Source organism: Schistocerca nitens, chromosome 8 (assembly GCF_023898315.1).
Source record: "Schistocerca nitens isolate TAMUIC-IGC-003100 chromosome 8, iqSchNite1.1, whole genome shotgun sequence".
In the NCBI taxonomy this organism is placed as follows: Eukaryota; Metazoa; Arthropoda; class Insecta; order Orthoptera; family Acrididae; genus Schistocerca; species Schistocerca nitens.
Window position 1 is genome coordinate 598,146,347 of NC_064621.1, and position 22,341 is coordinate 598,168,687.

Below are 22,341 nucleotides of genomic sequence, written 5' to 3' on the forward strand. Positions count from 1 at the left end.
TTGCGGAAGGGTTCCACTTCCGTCACGTTGAACGATTCTCTTCAGTCATCGTTGGCCCCCTTCTTGCAGAATCTGTTTCTGGCCGCAGCGATGCCGAAGATTTAATGATTTGCCGGATTCCTCATATTCACGGTACGCTCGTAAAATGGTCGTACGGGAAAATCCCCACTTCATCGCTACCTCGGAGATGCTGTGTACCATCGCTCTTGCGCCGACTATAGCACCACGTTCAAACTAACGTAAATCTTGACAACCTGCAATTGTAGCAACAGTAACCGGCCTAACAACTGCGCCAGGTACTTGTCGTCTTGTATAGGAGCTGCCGACCGCAGCGCCGTATTCTGCCAGTTTACGTATCTCTGTATTTGAATATGCATGCCTATACCAGTTTCTTTTCTCCGTCAGATATACGAAATCTCCAGTACGACACCATTTTGGTTGATACTGTGTGCTGGATAGGGACGTGATTCTGGAACTTTAACCTTGAGCGGGCAAGTGCTCCACCGATTTAATTATCCAGACACGTCTCACTAGGCGTCCTCAGAGCCTTACTTCCATCAGAATCTCTTCTTACTTCTTCCAGAACTGCTAACTGCGCGAGATATGAAGAGGGGTAGGATGGGATGGAGAGGCTGGTGTGTCGTGCCTGGATAGCGCCTTCGGTAGAGCACCTGCCCTTAAGAAGGAAAGGTCCCACTTTCTAGTCCAGGTCAGGAACATAATTTTAATCTGGCAGGAAGTTTCAAATCAGTACACGCACCGTGAATATTTATACCGGATACGTCATGTCTTTCAATAGGAGATCATCGAAATACACTGACGAAAAAAACTGCGACGCCAAGAAGGAGCTGTGCAACATAAAAGAAACTTGGTTGGTGTGTTTCTACATCTGGAAGATGTTGTCTATTCCAATTTCGCACCAGTCTCATAAAGCGGCACTAGTAGCGCCAATATGATGATGTAAATCAGGTTTGCTTTAAATTTACGCTGGAGATAGTGAGCGATAGTTACCTTTGATGTTGAACGTGTGAGCTGATGTTAATCAAGAATGCCTTTAAGGCGCCACCTCACAGAGTTTCAATGGGGTCGTATAATAGGGCTATGAAAAGCTGGATGTTCCTTCTGCGACGCTGCATAAGACTTGGCAGGAGTGTGACCACCGTACGTGGTTGCTGGCAGTGGTGGTCACGGGAATGTTCGGCCTCAAGAAGACGCGACTCTGAACGGCCACGTAGCACTACCGAGAGAGAAGAACATTGTGTTCGGCGTATGACTCTGGCGCATAGTACTGCATCAACAGCAGCAATCTGAGCAGCAGTTGACGCCACACTGACACAATGAAGTCTTACAAATCGGTTACTACCAGGACAGCTCCGAGCCAGACACCCTGTAGCGTGCGTACCACTGCCCCAAACCACCGCCATTTGAGACTTCAGTGGTGTCACACGAGAGCTCATTGGAGGGCGGGGTGAAGGCCGGTACTGCCTCGGTGTCAGTAATGGCCTTTGTTGGTTAGAAGGAGGTCAGTTGAGGGCCTGAAACCAACACGTCTGTCCGCTAGGTACACTGGACCTACACCTGGAGCTGGAGCTACGGTCTGGGATGCGATTTCGTCTGAGAGCAGGGGCACGCTAGTGGTTACCCCACGCACAGTGACTGCAAATTCATATGTAGTCTGGTGATTCGACTTCTTGTGCTGCCATTCACGTACAGCATTCCAGAGAGTGTATTTCAACAGGATAACGCTTGACCACATACCGCTGTTGCAACCCAACATGCCCTACAGAGTGTCGACATGTTGCCATGGCCTGCTCAATCACCAGATCCGTCTCCAATAGATAACATACGGGACATAATCGGACGACAACTCTAGCGTCATCCATAAATAGCGTTAACCGTTGCTATACTGACCGGCCAAATGCAACAGGCGTGTAATTACATTCCCCAAACTGATATCCGGCCCCTGTAACACATGGATGCACGTTTTCACGTTTGCATTCAACATTCCGATTATTAATGTACCTAGTATTTCACATTTGCAGTGATTTGCAAGAAATGTTAATCACTTAAATATGTTAGCTAAACAAATTTATTCCCGAAATTTCACTGCTCTAATTTTCTGGTGGTGCGACTGTCTTTCGGTCAGCGTAAATCTATTCGAGTGAGGTACCCTACATCCAACGGGCACTCTGACCTCCCTCGGTACGGCGAAGTATGCAAGCCTGCCTGTTACACAGACATCAAGAGCCTAACCACAACTTACAAGGAGACCATCACACCTGTTAATCACGCATCTTAACGAGGCGCACGTATGAAATAGAGGGACCTGTTCCTAGTACCTATCTAGCGCTTTTTAATGAGGCGACTCCCAGTTTGCAAGGAAATCAATGTTGAACTATTATGAGTGTCTCCTGAGTCTGTAACGTTAATTGTGTGTCGAGAGGGCGACCGTACTGCAGTGTCAGAGGTTTGGGGTCACCATATTGGTGGTACGAGCTCATACCTCACCCGTGTACCTTTTCTTAAATTTCATCCTATAGAGTATCATCAAACAGTTTGTTTTACGCAAAGTTATTAAAAAATAGTCATTTTCACCACTGTAATGTTATTGATAAAACAATAGCTAAAGCAAACCGTCTTTCCGTGTATTCTGTTTCTCATAGAATCGCCGGCCGGTGTGGCCGTGCGGTTAAAGGCGCTTCAGTCTGGCACCGCGTGACCGCTACGGTCGCAGGTTCGAATCCTGCCTCGGGCATGGATGTGTGTGATGTCCTTAGGTTAGTTAGGTTTAATTAGTTCTAAGTTCTAGGCGACTGATGACCTCAGAAGTTAAGTCGCATAGTGCTCAGAGCCATTTTTCTCATAGAATCGATTACAGAATTGACTTGCTCGGTATTCTTTGCATCATTTGCTGTGCTAGAACAGAATTCCGGATGGTATTTGTCGCAGAAACAACCGAAACACCAAGTTATAGAGGACCATGCAAATTTCAAAAGGTACTGCCCTGCAGGCACACGGGTTTTAAAGCTGCGATACCAGAAAAGATAGTTCATTTAGATTCAAAAAAACTGTTTTTCTTTTATCACCTTCGATGCGATCCGCGCGTATTTGATCACTGCTGTGAATGCAGTAGCACTAAATAGATGCAGAATTAAAGAATGTATTTTTATGGAATCTTCCCCCGCAACTACACTCCTGGAAATTGAAATAAGAACACCGTGAATTCATTGTCCCAGGAAGGGGAAACTTTATTGACACATTCCTGGGGTCAGATACATCACATGATCACACTGACAGAACCACAGGCACATAGACACAGGCAACAGAGCATGCACAATGTCGGCACTAGTACAGTGTATATCCACCTTTCGCAGCAATGCAGGCTGCTATTCTCCCATGGAGACGATCGTAGAGATGCTGGATGTAGTCCTGTGGAACGGCTTGCCATGCCATTTCCACCTGGCGCCTCAGTTGGACCAGCGTTCGTGCTGGACGTGCAGACCGCGTGAGACGACGCTTCATCCAGTCCCAAACATGCTCAATGGGGGACAGATCCGGAGATCTTGCTGGCCAGGGTAGTTGACTTACACCTTCTAGAGCACGTTGGGTGGCACGGGATACATGCGGACGTGCATTGTCCTATTGGAACAGCAAGTTCCCTTGCCGGTCTAGGAATGGTAGAACGATGGGTTCGATGACGGTTTGGATGTACCGTGCACTATTCAGTGTCCCCTCGACGATCACCAGTGGTGTACGGCCAGTGTAGGAGATCGCTCCACACACCATGATGCCGGGTGTTGGCCCTGTGTGCCTCGGTCGTATGCAGTCCTGATTGTGGCGCTCACCTGCACGGCGCCAAACACGCATACGACCATCATTGGCACCAAGGCAGAAGCGACTCTCATCGCTGAAGACGACACGTCTCCATTCGTCCCTCCATTCACGCCTGTCGCGACACCACTGGAGGTGGGCTGCACGATGTTGGGGCGTGAGCGGAAGACGGCCTAACGGTGTGCGGGACCGTAGCCCAGCTTCATGGAGACGGTTGCGAATGGTCCTCGCCGATACCCCAGGAGCAACAGTGTCCCTAATTTGCTGGGAAGTGGCGGTGCGGTCCCCTACGGCACTGCGTAGGATCCTACGGTCTTGGCGTGCATCCGTGCGTCGCTGCGGTCCGGTCCCAGGTCGACGGGCACGTGCACCTTCCGCCGACCACTGGCGACAACATCGATGTACTGTGGAGACCTCACGCCCCACGTGTTGAGCAATTCGGCGGTACGTCCACCCGGCCTCCCGCATGGCCACTATACGCCCTCGCTCAAAGTCCGTCAACTGCACATACGGTTCACGTCCACGCTGTCGCGGCATGCTACCAGTGTTAAAGACTGCGATGGAGCTCCGTATGCCACGGCAAACTGGCTGACACTGACGGCGGCGGTGCACAAATGCTGCGCAGCTAGCGCCATTCGACGGCCAACACCGCGGTTCCTGGTTTGTCCGCTGTGCCGTGCGTGTGATCATTGCTTGTACAGCCCTCTCGCAGTGTCCGGGGCAAGTATGGTGGGTCTGACACACCGGTGTCAATGTGTTCTTTTTTCCATTTCCAGGAGTGTATTTCTCTGTTAGTCTTAAGCAAGTCGGGAGCAGTCTCAATTTTTTTTTCATGAAAATTTCAACCTGTCTGTGAAAATAAACATCACAGTGTTGGCAAAATGGAGTGAATTTGGGTGGTATATCATTTACAGTGGAGGTGCATTCTCATCTTTCATTTACAAAGATTTGATCGTAAAATGTCTGATCAGTATACTCTCCTTGTGAGTCAGTTCGTCAATTCTTTTCGAAAAAATCGACCAAATGTCCGGTATGGTTCTTGTATACGCAATAAAACTTAAGGGAACATATTTCTTGCCGATATTATAGTAAACTGTTCTCTGAAATAATGAGCTATCTGGTTCAAATCTGTTTTCGCTCCTTGTTCCGCAAGGTATCTATTGCTCGTCAATTGGTATATGTGTTTGTCTATAACAAAGACAACGTTAATTATGTTTAATTTCGCGGAATGAAGTGAAACTTACAGTGTAAATCATACAAAGTAACTTTGACTTCGCTTCTCAATTTACATTACCGATAACACAGAAATTGTTTCTCATCTTCAACAGATGCAGGTTGGACGTCCGAGACTTCATGGACTGTGTCGCAATGCAGCTGTAGAAGGAAGCTGAAACAGTCAACGCTGAAATCAACTTCAGTCACGTTGCCGAATACTTAGGTAAGCATTAATTTATGAAACAAATATGCGTGCGCCTTTTTTTCTGGAAAAACTGGATCGTTTCCATAATAAAACTGAACTCCATCCAAACAGACTTCGGAAGGCCCAACGGTACCCACCAGCCCCATGTCGTCCTCAGCCGGATAGGCGTCACTGGCTGCGGATATGGAGGGGCATGCGGTGGTCAGCACACGGTTCTCCCGGCCATTGACAGTTTTCGCGACCAGACGTTTCCATAATGCTAGACATAAATTTGCCTGTCATAATCGTCATAATAAATTACACCACCATTATTATGATCTGATATTCGACAGCTTTATCGTCGAGCATTCGCCACCCTCTACATAATATCAGGCATTATTTAGTGAAGTTTTACGTTTTGGGAATATATCATTCGAGTAATCGGTATGTACGCATGTTACCTGAATACGTAAGAGGCATAGATTTGTTAACACTCCTTTGCACAGAAAACGTTGCTCTCTTAAATTCAGACTCGATTAAAATGTCCTTACTGCTGTGAAAAGCACTAGCCTTTTTTTTAAAAAAAAAAAAAAAAAAAAAGAAGACACTAAATTACTCGCTCAATTTGCTGACGAAACCTGTAACAGTCGTTGGCAAATGATATGTCCACAATACGTTCCATCTTATTTTATATTTCGTAGAATCTTCGAAAAGGTGTCACTGTTTCTTTTTATTTTCGTTTTGATGTCGGCAAAGGTTATCATGAAGCATCAATAATTCATGAACACGAGATGTTGCTTAAAGGTACAAGATAATTGAACTCAACTCACATTTATATGATGAAGAAACATTTCAAATGGTAACCCTTAAATATATCAACACAATAACAGAATAACACAGCGTCTTTCACACAACAGTTTTTTATATATCACCGGTCCCACTCCGATAGAGTCTATAAAAAGAATGTTTAATGCAAACTTACTACTTGTTTGAGTAAAATCATCTTGGTTTACAAGCCGTGTCATTTCGGATGAAACCCTCGAGCTTTCGCTGGCTATCTCTACTATCGTCGTCAGCAGCAAAATCACTGACTTGCACTTCAGTTCCTCGTCTGGGGCGGGCTGGCAGCTTCATAGGCGCTGCTCTTCAGCCGAAAGGCATACATTATACAATAGAAAACATTTAAAATAACATAATGGAGAAAATATGGCGGTACATAGATATAAAAAGGGTGAACATTATGGATCAGCCGAAAGGCATACATTATACAATAGAAGACATTTAAAATAACATAATGGAGAAAATATGGCGGTACATAGATACAAAAAGGGTGAACATTATGGAAGAGAACAGATAAAAAGGTGGGCAACCGTAAAATGGAGATAGAAACCCCAAGAAACTAGGGAAAGTGACATATAAAATGAAAGGTAATCTGACTACAAAATGCAGATCATTCTAGAGCTTACCGAATTATGACACATGGTACCGAATACGCATTTTAATGGAACTGTTAACACTGATTTATGGCACTGAAAAGAGCCTTCGAAGAATTCTTTAACGACATAATATGTGTTGAACTTTAGTGTTTGACTTCTCATCAAACAGTAACAAGATAATAGCGCCGAAAACTATTGTACCGGTGACAGGAGAAGAGGTTCCACAAATAACGTCCTTACTGTACCAAATCTGAGCAAACACGTCACTGAGTTACGATTCGTGTGTTTATTGTTGTGACTGTGTCTGCCTGTTTACCTGAATGGTAACGTGTCTGCCGACCATGCAGGGGGCCCGGGTTCGATTCCCGGCCGGGTTGGAGATTTTCTGCGTCGTGTGTTCTCATCGTCATCGACACGCAAGTCGCCCAATGTGGCGTCGCCTGAAATAACATTTCCAACACGGCGGCTGAACTTCCCCGGACGTGGCCAGCCGCATCAAGTGTTCAAGGTACTGAACTTGAGCACTCATACAAGCTATTAAGCGTTTCCAAACAAACAATACTGAATGGTGAATTTCTTCTGAGCCTGTCGGAGCACAGGTCCGTGTTGTACGGCACTTCATGTTCTCGTGCGCCGTCGATGTTCCCTTCTATTTTTTTATCTTGGCATTTGAGAAGGACACAAACAGCAGTAGAAGGCGAACGCAGCATCGCTCCACGTTAGGAGCCAAAATACAACGACGTCAGAGGTAGCTGCGGAGAACCCGGAGTGATACAATATTTCCCGCTCGTCAGGATGTGCTCGAGTCTTCCTGGGGCGTTGTGTGGTCCTTAGAGACAAATGAGAAGTGCACAAAGCTGCAGTCGAACCAGCTGTTAACATAAACACAGACCTTTATTTAATCATTAAACTTGGCGCTACCATGACAGTAAACAAGTCTTTAATTGAAAAATATAATCATCTCGTTGGGGAAGTTTTATTAGACCAGATCGCATGAATTACATATGTGACGACTAGTTTCGGCAAACTTTAATTGCCACCTTCAAACTTGAAAGAATATTTTAAAATTTACAACAGTATTTTTTACGGTCTTTTACATTCTAATTTTCAAAGTACATTTAGAAGAACATTTTTGAAAAGCTGTGTGTTACATACCCTTGACTCACATCAATTTAGTGTCACTGTACATGGAGCAGGTGTCATATAGCCCTGACTATATGGGAACTTAACTGTAATGTAGATATAAATAATTATGGAACATCCAACATCAGAAGTACAATAAAACGTATCTGACGCACGCATAACTCGCTGGAGCAGACTCGCAAGTGGCGCGTCAGACATCCGATGATAAAACCGTGTAAGTGGGCTGTTTAGGGTTTAATGTCGGTAACGCAACGTAGTCCTCTGTATGAAAATCGCTGACTGCGCTGTGTGCAGCTTGTGGCTGGTTGGCATTGTTGGAATATTCTCTATTGTAGTGTTGGGCAGCTGATGTGAACAGCGCGTAGCGTTGCGCAGTTGGAGGTGAGCCGCCAGCAGTGGTGGATGTGGAGAGACAGATGCCAGAGTTTTGAGAGGTTACTATATGCGGACGATCTGGACGTGTGTCCGCCAGAAAAAGGAAATCTGTAAAGATGGATGTCATGAATTGATATATATATATATATGATGACTTTTGAACATTATTAAGCTAAATACATCGCTTTTTATCTGTCAAAATCTTTCATTTGCTAACTTTGCCTATCAGTAGTTAGTGCGTTCAGTAGTTAGAATCTTTTATTTAGCGGGCAGTATTGGCGCTCGCTGTATTGCAGTAGTTCGAGTAACGAAGATTGTTGTGAGGTAAGTGATTCATGAAAGATATAGGTTATTGTTCGTCAGGGCCATTCTTTTGTAGGGATTATTGAGAGTGAGATTGCGTTGCGCAAAAAAAAAAAAATATTGTGTGTCAGTTTAGTAATGATCAGAATAATTAAAGAGAGAACTGTCTGAGTACGTTCAGTTTACTCAGCTGCCTCTGTATCAAATAACGTAGGACGTTTACCAGCACAGTCATTCTTAATTTTTCTAAGGAGACGTTTCAACCGTACATGTGGTACAATTCATAAAAGTCGATGTTAAAATACATTTTGCATACAAATGTTACTTGCTCTGTCCGCGGTGACAGCAGACGACCCAATAGTAGTCAACCAGATTATACTAAGTTACGGAGTACCACCACGTGGCAGCAGGCAGCTACTTAATTACTTAGAGAACCTTACAGATACATGTTTTCCACGTTTGTATAATATATACAATGATGACAGTACTCTACAGTTGTAAGGTCTTTTTCATAATATTTTAAAACAATATGAATTCAGTTTCTTATTAAGAGACTAGAAATGACCGTGTCAGGTCGCTGGAAATAGATGCACAACTTAAAAGCAGACAATCCAAGTTACTAACACCTTTTAGAAATATCATAAGATAATTCGCCAGATTTCATAGTGAAAACTGCAACTGAAATGGACTGCACGTGTGACAGCAAGCGGCTTTCTAGGAGACACTTGGTTGCCAAATTATTTTACATTACTGCACGTTCAGAGACCGTGAATAGTTACAATTAGAAGAAGACAGCCCTCGGTCACTAACTTTTAACGAATTAACCGGGTTTAAACACTGCTAGGAGTGTCTTCCTCAGAATTTAAACTAAAGAATGGTCTATAACTTGGTCACAGAATTATGACTAAAAACGTATGATGCAAATTATAAGTACAGAATTATCGGGAAAGACTGGCAGTACTTATATGTCATTTATAAAATAATAAATATGCCAAAAGGGCATTAGTCACAAAGATATTTAAAATAATGAAAACTGATGGCGAGCCACTAAGGGCTGCTCATTACTTGCGTGGTGCAGGTTGTAAACGGACTTCGTTCTGTTATCAACAGACCATAAATTCACTTCCACGCAACCTTTATAGTGTTTGTATGTTCGCTAACACTATGACAGTAGATTAAAGGCTGGTTTCGTGCTTACTGGCAAGTTTGACGTTGTTGTGTCGGCTACTCTGGGAGTCAGCACTGACACAAACAAGGAAGGAGACAAGTTGCATTGGCCGGTGGCAGGAATCCAAAGTAGTCTGCACAAAACACTTCCTAACTAAAAGAAAACTTTATATCTCTATTAAGGGAAGGAGCAATACTTAACTTCTTGTGCCTGCTGCGCCTCCTAAATGCAATTACTGTTATACACCATTACTACTCGCAGAATGCAGGCTAAGTAACGTCTTCCTATTACTCAGTAATGTTGCTCTCGAAATCTGCGACCAAACTGGGCAGACCAGCTTTTTTTTTTCTTTTATTGTGATTTCAATCATTCCCCTGCCCCATATGGGCAGGGGAGGGCTGTCAGTGGCACAATCCGCCGCTCTTCAGCCGAGTGAAATGACAACTTAAAATAAGAATAAAATGTTACATACATAAGGCGATAAATGGGAACTTAAAACATAATAACAGGAGAAAATGGAGGTAAAAAATAGACTAACAGGGAGACGTTCATGGAGGACAGTTAAAAAAAGGTCACCAGAAATTTAAAAAACACAGTTGGCGATTCTTCGGCAGACCAGCGATGGGTGGGCTGGTTAAATCAGCGTTGACAGGGGGGGGGGGGGGGGGGCTGAAGCCTGTCTTCCTGGAGGTGTGGCGCTGGCCTCTCTTTCCATTGGCGAGCGAATCAGCGCCCTCTCGATGACGTTTTGTGGCGCCGTGCTGGTCGGTGTGCAGTCGGTGCTAAAGCACTGCACAGACGTACACAGAAAACTTAACTACTACAGAGTTATAGACAGTGCATTTGTACCACGCAGCGTAATCCGTGACATGCTGTTACAATCAGTATGAGAATTTATTTAAAAATGCAAGGTATACTATTATTCAGAATACAATGTGTCTGTAGCGGACAACAGATGAAATCGTTTACAACAGTGGTCGTCAAACTGCAGTCCATGGGTAGCATGCAGCCAAAATCAATTATTTTTGCAGCCCACAGTTCTCAACCGTATTATACAAGATGCGTCTAAAAAGTCCGGTGAATGGTCCTAGAAAATAAAGGAAATAAGAATTAGAAACAAAATACCCATACTGGTCTTCAAAGTAATCACCATCAGGTACAAAACACTTTGGGGATCGTTGTAAAGCTGTCGGATGTTGACAGCGAGCACTTCTTTGTGGAACCGCTCGAAGCACCGCGCAGCGTCTGTGAAGCCTTTAAGACTGGGAAACATAAAGAGGTGTATTGGCGCCAAATCTGGACAATAAAGAGGGTCTGCAAAACAGTCATGTTGGGTTGAGTGAGAGAGTTGAGCGTGTAGACGTTGTGGGTATCCAGTAACGCACGTCAGAAGTTTGTTCTAGCTAATGATCGTTACTTTGAAGGTCAATATAGGTATTTTATTTCTAACTCTTGTTTCCCTTAGCTTCTGAGAGCATTCATCGAATTTTTCAGGCGCACCTTGTACGAGGTTTGCCCAGAAGGTAATGCACGGCATTTTTTCTTCAACAATTCTTTATTGAACATAATGAGAGTTACACACACGAAAGAATGTTGTTTTATCTACACACCCTGTTTTTCTATGTAATCTCCATTGCACTGTACGGCCTTCCTCCAGAGCGAAACAAGGGCGTGTATGCCTTGTCGGTACCAATCCTTGTCCTGGTGGTGGAATCAGTGCTTCCCTGTGTGGATCACCTCCTCGTCATCCTCAAAATGTCTTCCACGAATGGCATCGTTTACTGGCCCAAACAAGTGGAAGTCCGAGGGGACTAGGTCAGTGCTGTAGGGTGGATGGGGTAATACTGTCCAACCCTGTTTTGCGAGGCGTTTAGCAGTCCTCAGACTTGTGTGGGGCCGAGCGTTACTGTGAAACATCTCCTGGATTGCTGTGGCGCCGAAGTCGCCAGAAGCGCATCTTCACTTTTGTTAATGTGTTGATATATGGTTTCCACTTGTTTGGGCAATTAAAGGATGCCGTTCGTGGAAGACATTTTGAGGACGATGAGGAGGTGATTCACACAGTGAAAGTACTGGCTCCGCCACCAGGACAAGAATTGGTCCCGCCCCTTGGCGTCACATCAGTGAATATAAAAAAAAAAATGGTTCAAATGGCTCTGAGCACTATGGGACTCAACACCTATGGTCATCAGTCCCCTAGAACGTAGAACTAGTTAAACCTAACTAACCTAAGGACATCACACACATCGATGCCCGAGGCAGGATTCGAACCTGCGACCGTAGCAGTCGCGCGGCTCCGGACTGAGCGCCTAGAACCGGTAGACCACCGCGGCCGGCTCAGTGAATATCACACCTTCACAGTCCCAGAAAACGGTGATCATGACCTTACCGTCGGAAGCAGTTGCTTTTAATTTTTTCTTCTGTGGAGAACGGGAATGGCGTCATTCCATTGAGTATCGTTTTGTTTCGCGCTCAAAATGGTGAACCCAGGTTTCGTCACCTATCACAATCCGGGACAAGAAGGCCTCCCTCTCAGCTTCAGGACGTTGCAAAAAATCAGGACAAATGTTTTTTCTGTGCGATTTGTCATCCACCGTTAGACACCGCAGGACCCATGTTGGACACACTTTTGAATATCCGAGAATGCACATAACTGCATCCACACTTCCTTTGCTGAGTCGTAATGCGTCTGTCCTCGCGAATGACAACATCAGCAGGCTGCAACAAGTCAGGAATGACAGCCGTGGCTGGTCTCCCCGACCGCTGCAAATCGTGGAGCTCCGCCTAACCGCCTACTGGTGACGTCACCCTCCGTGCCCAGCGACTAACTGTACTTCTGTCGACGGGAGATGCTTCATAGACTTTGCACGAGCGTTTGTGAAAATTCCCCACAGTTTCTTTCTCTGCAGTGAGAAATTCAAAGACAGCACTTTACTTGTAACGAACATCACCTACAGACGCAGTTTTTAAACTGTCCTGCAGCTACGCTATCTGTCGGAAGTGACGGAAACTTGGCGCGCTGACTCAGGAGGCTTCAAATACACTCCTCGAAATGGAAAAAAGAACACATTGACACCGGTGTGTCAGACCCACCATACTTGCTCCGGACACTGCGAGAGGGCTGTACAAGCAATGATCACACGCACGGCACAGCGGACACACCAGGAACCGCGGTGTTGGCCGTCGAATGGCGCTAGCAGCCCGCCTCCAGTGGTGTCGCGACAGGCGCGAATGGAGGGACGAATGGAGACGTGTCGTCTTCAGCGATAAGAGTCGCTTCTGCCTTGGTGCCAATGATGGTCGTATGCGTGTTTGGCGCCGTGCAGGTGAGCGCCACAATCAGGACTGCATACGACCGAGGCACACAGGGCCAACACCCGGCATCATGGTGTGGGGAGCGATCTCCTACACTGGCCGTACACCACTGGTGATCGTCGAGGGGACACTGAATAGTGCACGGTACATCCAAACCGTCATAGAACCCATCGTTCTACCATTCCTAGACCGGCAAGGGAACTTGCTGTTCCAACAGGACAATGCACGTCCGCATGTATCCCGTGCCACCCAACGTGCTCTAGAAGGTGTAAGTCAACTACCCTGGCCAGCAAGATCTCCGGATCTGTCCCCCATTGAGCATGTTTGGGACTGGGTGAAGCGTCGTCTCACGCGGTCTGCACGTCCGGCACGAACGCTGGTCCAACTGAGGCGCCAGGTGGAAATGGCATGGCAAGCCGTTCCACAGGACTACATCCAGCATCTCTACGATCGTCTCCATGGGAGAATAGCAGCCTGCATTGCTGCGAAAGGTGGATATACACTGTACTAGTGCCGACATTGTGCATGCTCTGTTGCCTGTGTCTATGTGCCTGTGGTTCTGTCAGTGTGATCATGTGATGTATCTGACCCCAGGAATGTGTCAATAAAGTTTCCCCTTCCTGGGACAATGAATTCACGGTGTTCTTATTTCAATTTCCAGGAGTGTAGTACATACGTAACGTTTCGCATTCGTAGCATTGTTTTCGACTGAGAAAAAAAAAACGAGGTGCACTGCTTTCTCGGCAACCCTCGTGTAATAATATACATCTAGCACCTAACTGCCGAATTCAAGAACGTCAACTAACATTAAGAGATTCTTAAGAGCGCGGTTTTCCTGCTCAGTAACAAACAAAAATACGGAGACGGTAATATTTTAAGATGTATTTAATTTTAACTGATGTTGATGAATTCGGCCGTGAGCTAAGAAAAGTTGGCCGCTTGACACAAGAGCTATGGCGGAAGTAGCCCGACCACTGCCGGGGGTAGAGGATTTGAGAGGGGGGATGTTTCATTGTTTGTCTTCCAATACTGATAAATCACGCGCGTGCGTGACTTGTACCTATGAGCTGCTATGGTATACATTTTGACATGGAAGTAATATGGATTCGTGCGTATACATTGTACGATGATCATCTTAAAACGCGGTCCATATTTGTCGCAAGAAATATGAAATTAAATTAAGGCTGTTATAATACAACAAAATGAATGGAAAAATGACATTCAGAACATTTAGTAAAAGTTTACTATTATGTCTCATCTTGCATAGTGCATTTAAATATAAGAACATTTACTGTTATTAATCAATCACCCGGTGATACAAACAACGCAACATTTCGTCAGGCTATTCTAATGTCATAACGATTGTGGTTGCACAGGGTGGCAGCGACCTGAAACGAGGAACAATCAACAGGAAGTGTTCCAAATGGTAAAAAGAAAAAGGGAAACGATGATTCGGTTTAACGTCCTCTCGACGACGAGTTCATTTGAAACGGAGCTCAACCTCGGATTGTGTCAATGATGGGGAAGGAAATCGGCCGTGCCGTTCCAAAGGACCCATCCCTGTTTTTGCGTGGAATGATTTAGGCAAATCACAGAAAACATAAATCTGGATGGTCGGACGCGGGTTTGAACCGTCATCCTTCCGAATCCGAGTCCAGTGTGGTAACCAGTGCACCACGTCGCTCGATGTTCGAATGGTGAGGACTGTCAACGATCAGTACCTACTAGCCGACGTGCGGGTTTTCGCGCCCCTACCATAGCTATGGTTCGTTGATAGTTCATAGCATTCTAATTTATGTAGGTTAGCAATGAATAAAGAGATCGGTACATATGGGCCCCAGGTGTCGCTCCCCCATTCTCAGTATGGGCTGTTGAGCAATAAAGTTTGAGGACCAGTGATCTACATTTTTAAACAATATAATCAAGGGAGGACAACGTTGGTGGAATTTAGGACCGTGTTTTGAGATACCTTACCACAGTCATTTCTTGACTCTTAATATAAAACATCGTTTTAAATTGGTTTTAAAACATTATGAAAACGATATTACAAGTGTAGAGTACTGTATCATTGTATACAGGCTGCAACAAAAATGTGCGACACAAATTGCAGGACACGTTCCTCACACGTACTCGATGAAATTTTGTTACACAAACACGGGTCCGGAAACGCTTTGTTTCCGTGTTACGACTCACTGTCTCCAACTCATTAATCGTGGGAAACACATAAGAACAGAACGTTAGAATCATGGGGAACGTGCACTCTTGGTGACATCTGGTTACGTTGTGCACCGCCAGTGTTTTGTTTTACATGTTCTTGTTGCCATGCGACGTTCGCCATTGCGTGTTTGCAAGGAACGTCAATTGTTCGAGCGATCAGTGGGACCGTTGCAAGCACACGGGTTACTACGTAGAGCCAGTCACAGACCTGGCTCGAGCAATGGCAGTCCACACAATTGCAGAAATGGCAGGTGCCCATTTCTTGTATGGATTAACTAAAGGCAATGGCGCTCGCACTCGACGTTTGTACTGGGAGAGATTTCCAGGACGAAGGTGCCCCGACAGAAAAACGTTTGAAGCCATTGATCGTCGACTTAGGGAAGTTGGAGCATTGAAGCCTGATACTCGCGACCTGAGAAGACCTAGAGGGACGAGGACACCTCAACGGGAGGAGACAATACTTCATGCAGTTGACGACGACCCTAGTGCCTGTACGAGACGTGTAGCTGCAACCCTGAATGTTGACCACGTGACTATCTGGCGAGTGTTACACGAGGAGCAGCTGCATCCGTACCCTTTCCAGCCTGTGCAGGTACTATCAGCAGCTGAGACTCTCACACGGCTACTCTTCTGCGAATGGTTTATTCGACAAAGTGTCAACCCTAATTTTAGTGTAAATGTGCTGTTCACAGACGAGGCGCCTTTTCAGATCAGATTGTAATTTTTCACAGTCGACATGTATGGACAGACGTCAGTCCTCAAGCAACTGTTCAAGCAGGTCATCAATAAAATTTTTAGGTCAGTGTTTGGGCCGGCATTATTGGTGACTGTTTGGTAGGGCCTTGCTTTCTTCCACCCAGGCTCAACAGACGAAGTTATCTCATTTATGGGGTCATTTGAAAGCCTTGTGTATGGAATCCCAGTACAAGATTTTCAGAGTCCCTGTGCTCGTACTATGGAAGGCTGCGAAAGAATACGCAATACTCCAGTGATACATGAGCGAATCCGTGGTTCACTACGACGGCAGGTTGATGTATGTATCAATGACCACGGAGGCTATAATGAACATCTTCTGTGAAGTAGAGTTGCACGTGGCATGCTGGTGCGTTCGGTTCGTGTGTGTTTCCCATGATTGATGAGCTGGTTCAAAATGGTTGAAATGGCTCTGAGCGCTCTGAGACTTAACATCGGAGGTCATCAGTCCCCTAGAACTTAGAACTACTTAAACCTAACCAACCTAAGGACATCACACACATCCATGCCCGAGGCAGGTTTCGAACCTGCGACATTAGCAGTCGCGCGGTTCCGGACTGAAGCGCCTAGAACCGCTCGGCCACGAGGCCGGCGATGAGCTGGAAAAGATGAGTTTGAACATAGAAACAAAGGGTTTCCAGACAGATGTTCATGTGACATAATTTCTTCGTCTACGTGTGAGGCATGTATAGTCCAATTTGTGCCGTACATTTTTCTTACGCCCTGTATATTATATAAACGTGGAAAGAAAGTACTGTTGGACCGTGCGACGTCAGCTGTCACCAAGGACAGAGCAAGTAACATTGGTATACAAAATGCATTTTAACATCGACTTTTTTGAATTTGTTCCACATGCACGGTGTTATCATTGGGTGCCTGACGCGACACTTACGCGTTTGCTCCAGCGAGGTATGTGTACCTCTGATACATTTAATTGCACTTTTGACGTTGGATGTTCCATAATTATGGTTTCTAATATTACAGTTCCTCTATATCCAAGGTTATATGAGACCTGCACCACATACGGTTAAGGGTAAAATCTTCCTTTGAATGTACGTTGAACATTAGAATATAAGAAAGCGTTGAAAATGTTATTGTAAATATATATAAAAATTCTTTCAGATTTGAATATGTCAATTATAGCTGCCGAAAATAGTCTTCCACATATAGTGAAGTGCCATAGAAACTGGTCTAGGTATGTGTATTGAAATACAGAGATATGTAGATAGGCAGAACACGGCGCTACGGTCGACAACGTCTATATATGACAACCAATGTCTGGCGCATTCGGTACATCGGTTACTGCTGCTACAGTGGCAGATTACGAAGATTTGAGTGAGTTTGAACGTGATGCTATAGTCGGCCCACGAGCGATGGGACACAGCATCTGCAAGGTAGCTGTGAAGTGGGGTTTTTACCGTACGACCATTTCATGAGTGTACCGTCAATAACAGAAATTCGGAAAAACATCAGATCTCCCATATCGCTGCGGCCAGAAAAAGATCCTGCAAGAACGGGACCAACGACGACTGAAGAGAATCGTTCAACAGACGTCCGACCCTTCTGCAAAACGCTGTAGATTTAAATGCTGGGTCATCAACAACTGTCAGCGTGCGAACCATTCAACAAAACATCATCGATATGGGCTCCGGAGCCGAAGGTCCACTCGTGTACCCTTGATGACTACACGACACAAAGGTTTATTGCTCCCCTGGGCCCGTCAGCACCGACATTACTCTGTTCATGACTGGAAACATGTTGTCTGGTCGGACGAGTCTCGTTTCAAATTATGTCGAGTGGATGGATGTGTTCGGGTATGGAGATAACCTCATGAATCCATAGACCCTGCATGTCAGCAGGAGACTATTCAAGCTTGTGGAGGCTCTGTAATGGTGTAGGGCGTGTGCAGTTGGAGTGTTATGGGAGCCCTGATACGTGTAGATACGATTCTGACAATTGAGACGTAGATAAGCACCCTGTCTGATCACCTGCAGGCATTCAATTCCATTGTACATTCCGACGGACTTGGACAATTCCAGCAGGATAATGCTACACCCCACACCTCCAGAATTGCCACAGAGTGGCTCCAGGAACACTCTTCGAGCTTAAACATTTCCGCTGGCCACCAAACTCCCCAGTCATGAACATTATTGAGCATATCTGGGATGCCTTGTAACGTGCTGTTGAGAAGACGTCTCCACCCCTTCGTACTCTTACGGATTTATGGACAGCCTTGCAGCACCACTTCAGACATTAGTCGAGTCCGTGCTACGTCGTGTTGCGGCACTTCTGCGTGCTCGCGGGGGCCCTACGCGATATTAGGCACGTGTGCCAGTTTCTTTGGTTCTTCAGTGTATGTAATTCCTATGTTCTGTGCAAATAAAACTTCTCCAACCTGAAGATTAAATTGCTCATGGTAAGAGATTGCTCTCCTGCCGAGGATGTCTGGTAACCGTAAGTCCTTAACTATTCCATCCGACTAACTGCGACTGACGGGCTGAGGGCGGACTCCGACAATGGCGAGCGTTCCCGTGGAGGCGACGGCAGCATTCTGGATGCGTGGGTAGGGCCAAGCAGGCGAAGGTCCGCGGGTCGAGGCCCGGCGGCGGCACAGTTACGGATAGGACTCCGAGGCTGTGTCAGCGGAAATCGTAGCCACAGCTGACATACGGTAGGCGCCGTGGCGAACATTCCGTTCTCGGCTGTACTGTAACAACTGTGACGTCCCTTCTTTCCTTCTTCACTCGCCGGGAAGAGACGCGACTCGTAACGATGTTCGTCCCCGTCGGTGTGACGTGGAACAGCACCTGTAACTCTCGTAAGAACACAACTCTTCTCGTGGTTTCGAAATATTCTGTTATCTGTCCGCAAGAGACTTCTCAGTTTGTGCGAACTGGTAAACTGCAATCGTTTATTTTTATTTTTATGTCCGGTTAGTTCTGTGATGATATAAAATCTTGATTCTTGATTTCTTCATTACGGTCGTTTTTCACATCATACATAGCGAGGATGAAAATTTTCTGTCTACTATTCCGTTGCTTTGCCGTTGTTACGTCCAGTTATTAACAACGGTCCGAGGTAACTCCAGAGATAACTTATGTTGGAGTAAATGATTTTTTTTAATACGCCGTAATACTGGTTTAAACTAATCACTCTTCACTGTCCATTATTCATGTACTCACTTAGTCACTTAAAATGTTTAAAGAGTTAGGCGACAAGTAAGATTTACCTTTTGACTCAGATATTATTGTTCTTTCTGTAATTAATTGTTTGTCCCTACAACACACGCGAACCGATATGTCATTCAAGATTAACTTCAGTTCAGTAATCGTGAAACTGACGACAACTTTTGACTAACCGGTGTACTTGTCTTTCTTCGTGTCTTCGTTTTATTTTGTCCTACTCAAGACTACGAATTGTTTTTCTGTCGTTGATCCATTGCTCTCAAGATTTGTAACTGTTCGTCAGTACGAAGGCTAAGTCCGACAAACCAATATCATTCATCGAAGTCTAACACTCGTCTTGCTATACCGTCGCGTTCAGAACGGTAAAGATTAACTTTCATCAGTCGAATGACTGAGCAATATTTCACACTCTACCTCACTAATTATCAAACTTCCAATACTGAAACAATCTAATAGCCTTTGCGTCCAGACAACTATCGCTAAAGTACTCTAGAGCGACTGAAGAGCAACTAACTAACTGAATCATTTCCATATCCGAGTTGCATTGTAGTCGCATTGAATTTCCTTTTCGATGCGGCTACAGCTCTCTTCCATGGTAAATGTTATCTGTGACTGAGTTTTTTCTTGGATTTAACCTTCGTTCATATGATTTTGAATTTATTCTATAGATGTTTGATAAAGAATGTGTGATAATGCTTTCCTTTTATCTCCCCTTTTTGTATGCTATTCTCAGTATTTGGGCGTTACACAACCTTCTCGCCGAAAAAAACAAGTTGGTTTGTCGAGGAACCCGTGGTGCTCATAGCACCACTCATGTCTACGTTTCAACATCCGTTCCAGCACGCTAGTTGTACACAACTCAGGACTGTTATTGACCTATACAATTTTCCTTCATTAGACGGTTTGTTGCGTTTTATTATCGGCACTATTCGTGAAGTCATCCAATCAGGTTGTTTTGCTCCAAACATTATTAAAAAGGCTGCAGAAACGGCACTTCCCTTCCTGCCCTGTTTAGGCTAGTATGCGGTAATACACACTGATAAACCGAAACATTGTGACCACTGACCACCATGACGTTGGATGCCGTCTGGTGGCGTTGCAGGTACGCGACGCGGTAACAAAAGTATGCACGCGAAGAAGACATGGACGGTGAGCGAGCATATGGGCTGAAAATGGGGAAATCCATTGAGATAAGACTTTCACAAAGGGCAGATGGCCGGAGTGGCCGTGCGGTTCTAGGCTCTACAGTCTGGAACCGAGCGACCGCTACGGTCGCAGGTTCAAATCCTGCCTCGGGGATGGATGTGTGTAATGTCCTTAGGATAGGTTTACTAAGTTCTAGGCGACTGATGACCTCAGAAGTTAACTCGCATAGTGCTCAGAGCCATTTGAACCAAAGGGCAGATTATTATGACGTAGAGCCTGTAAAACGAAACCGGCGAAGACGGCCGAATGTTCACGTGCTACTGTCGTTAGCATCAATGGAAAGACGTAGAAGGACGGTCAAACTACCAGTAGACGCTAAATGGTTGGACGTCCACAACTCTTCACAGAACATGGGGTTCGGAGCCTTGTCTGCGCTGTAAAGTAGAATAGATGGTGACCTGTGGCATCTCAGCCGAAAGAGCGCCATGCTGGAGTTTCGGAACACATCGTACATTGTTGATCAAGGAGCTTCGCAGCAGACCACCCCTACGTGTTCACATGTTGACACAATGACATCGTCAATTACGACTGCAGTGAGCACTGGGCCACCGGAATTCGACTGTCGATCAGTAGAAACTCTCGGCCCTACGGATGAATCGCATTTTTGCTTCATTAGGTCGATGGTCGTCTCCGCAAACGCCGTCATTCAGGTGAACGGCGGCTCGAAACGTGCAGAGCGCCGCGGATGCAGGCTGGTGGGAGCAGTATTGTGCACTTTCGTGGGACCTGTGGTACTAACCGAAAACATGCTGGCAGCTGCTAACCATCTGCATCCCACTGATGAAATCTTCTCGGGTTAGCAGCCGAGTGGTGGCGTCGTCTTGTCGTAACGTTTCAATGAGTTTCGTACCCATCATCTTCAATAAGTTGCGTACCAATCATCTTCAATGAGTTTCGTACCCATCATCTTCAATAAGATGCATACCAATCATCTTCAATAAGTTGCGTACCAATCATCTTCAATGAGTTTCGTACCCATCATCTTCAATAATTTGCGTACCAATCATCTTCAATGAGTTTCGTACCCATCATATTCAATGAGTTTCGTACCCATCATCTTCAATAAGTTTCGTACCAATCATCTTCAATGAGTTTCGTACCCATCATCTTCAATGAGTTTCGTACCCATCATCTTCAATAAGTTGCATACCAATCATCTTCAATGAGTTTCGTACCCATCATTTTCAATGAGTTTCGTACCGATCATCTTCAATAAGTTGCGTACCAATCATCTTCAATGAGTTTCATACCCATCATCTTCAATACAGTTGAGTACGAATCATCTTCAATGAGTTTCGTACCCATCATCTTCAATGACTTGCGTACCTATCATCTTCAACGAGTTTCGTACCCATCATCTTCAATCAGTTGCATACCAATCATCTTCAATGAGTTTAGTACCCATCATCTTCAATAAGTTGCGTACCAATCATCTTCAATGAGTTTCGTACCCATCATCTTCAATAAGTTGCGTACCAATCATCTCCAATGAGTTTCGTATCCATCATCTTCAATGAGTTGCGTACCAATCATCTTCAATGAGTTTTGTACCCATCATCTTCAATGAGTTGCATACCAATCATCTTCAGGGAGTTTCGTACTCATCATCTTCAATGAGTTGCGTACCAATCATCTTCAATGAGTTTCATACCCATCTTCAATGAGTTGTGCACCAATCATCTTCAATGAGTTTCGTACCCATCATCTTCAATGAGTTTCGTACCCATCATCTTCAATGAGTTGCGTACCAATCACCTTCAATGAGTTTCGTACCCATCACCTTCAATGAGTTGCGTACCAATCATCTTCAATAAGTTTCGTACCAATCATCTTCAATGAGTTTCGTATGAATCATCTTCAATGAGTTTCGTACGCATCATCTTCAATAAGTTGCGTACCAATCATCTTCAATGAGTTTTGTACCCATCATCGTCAATAAATTGCGTACCAATCATCTTCAATGAGTTTCGTACCGATCATCTTCAATAAGTTGCGTACCAATCATCTTCA

At 45.1% G+C, this 22,341-nt stretch overlaps 1 protein-coding gene across 2 annotated transcripts in view; it reads left to right on the forward strand.

Annotated features, from left to right (window-relative positions):
• Positions 1 to 22,341, forward strand: part of LOC126198891 (transient receptor potential protein) — a 439,251-nt gene that overhangs the window by 128,947 nt on the left and 287,963 nt on the right. For both annotated transcript variants that reach the window (XM_049935507.1, XM_049935506.1), the window contains exon 2: positions 5,160 to 5,269. The gene's annotated coding sequence lies outside the window, so the exon portion shown is untranslated. The remainder of the gene's footprint in view (positions 1 to 5,159; positions 5,270 to 22,341) is intronic.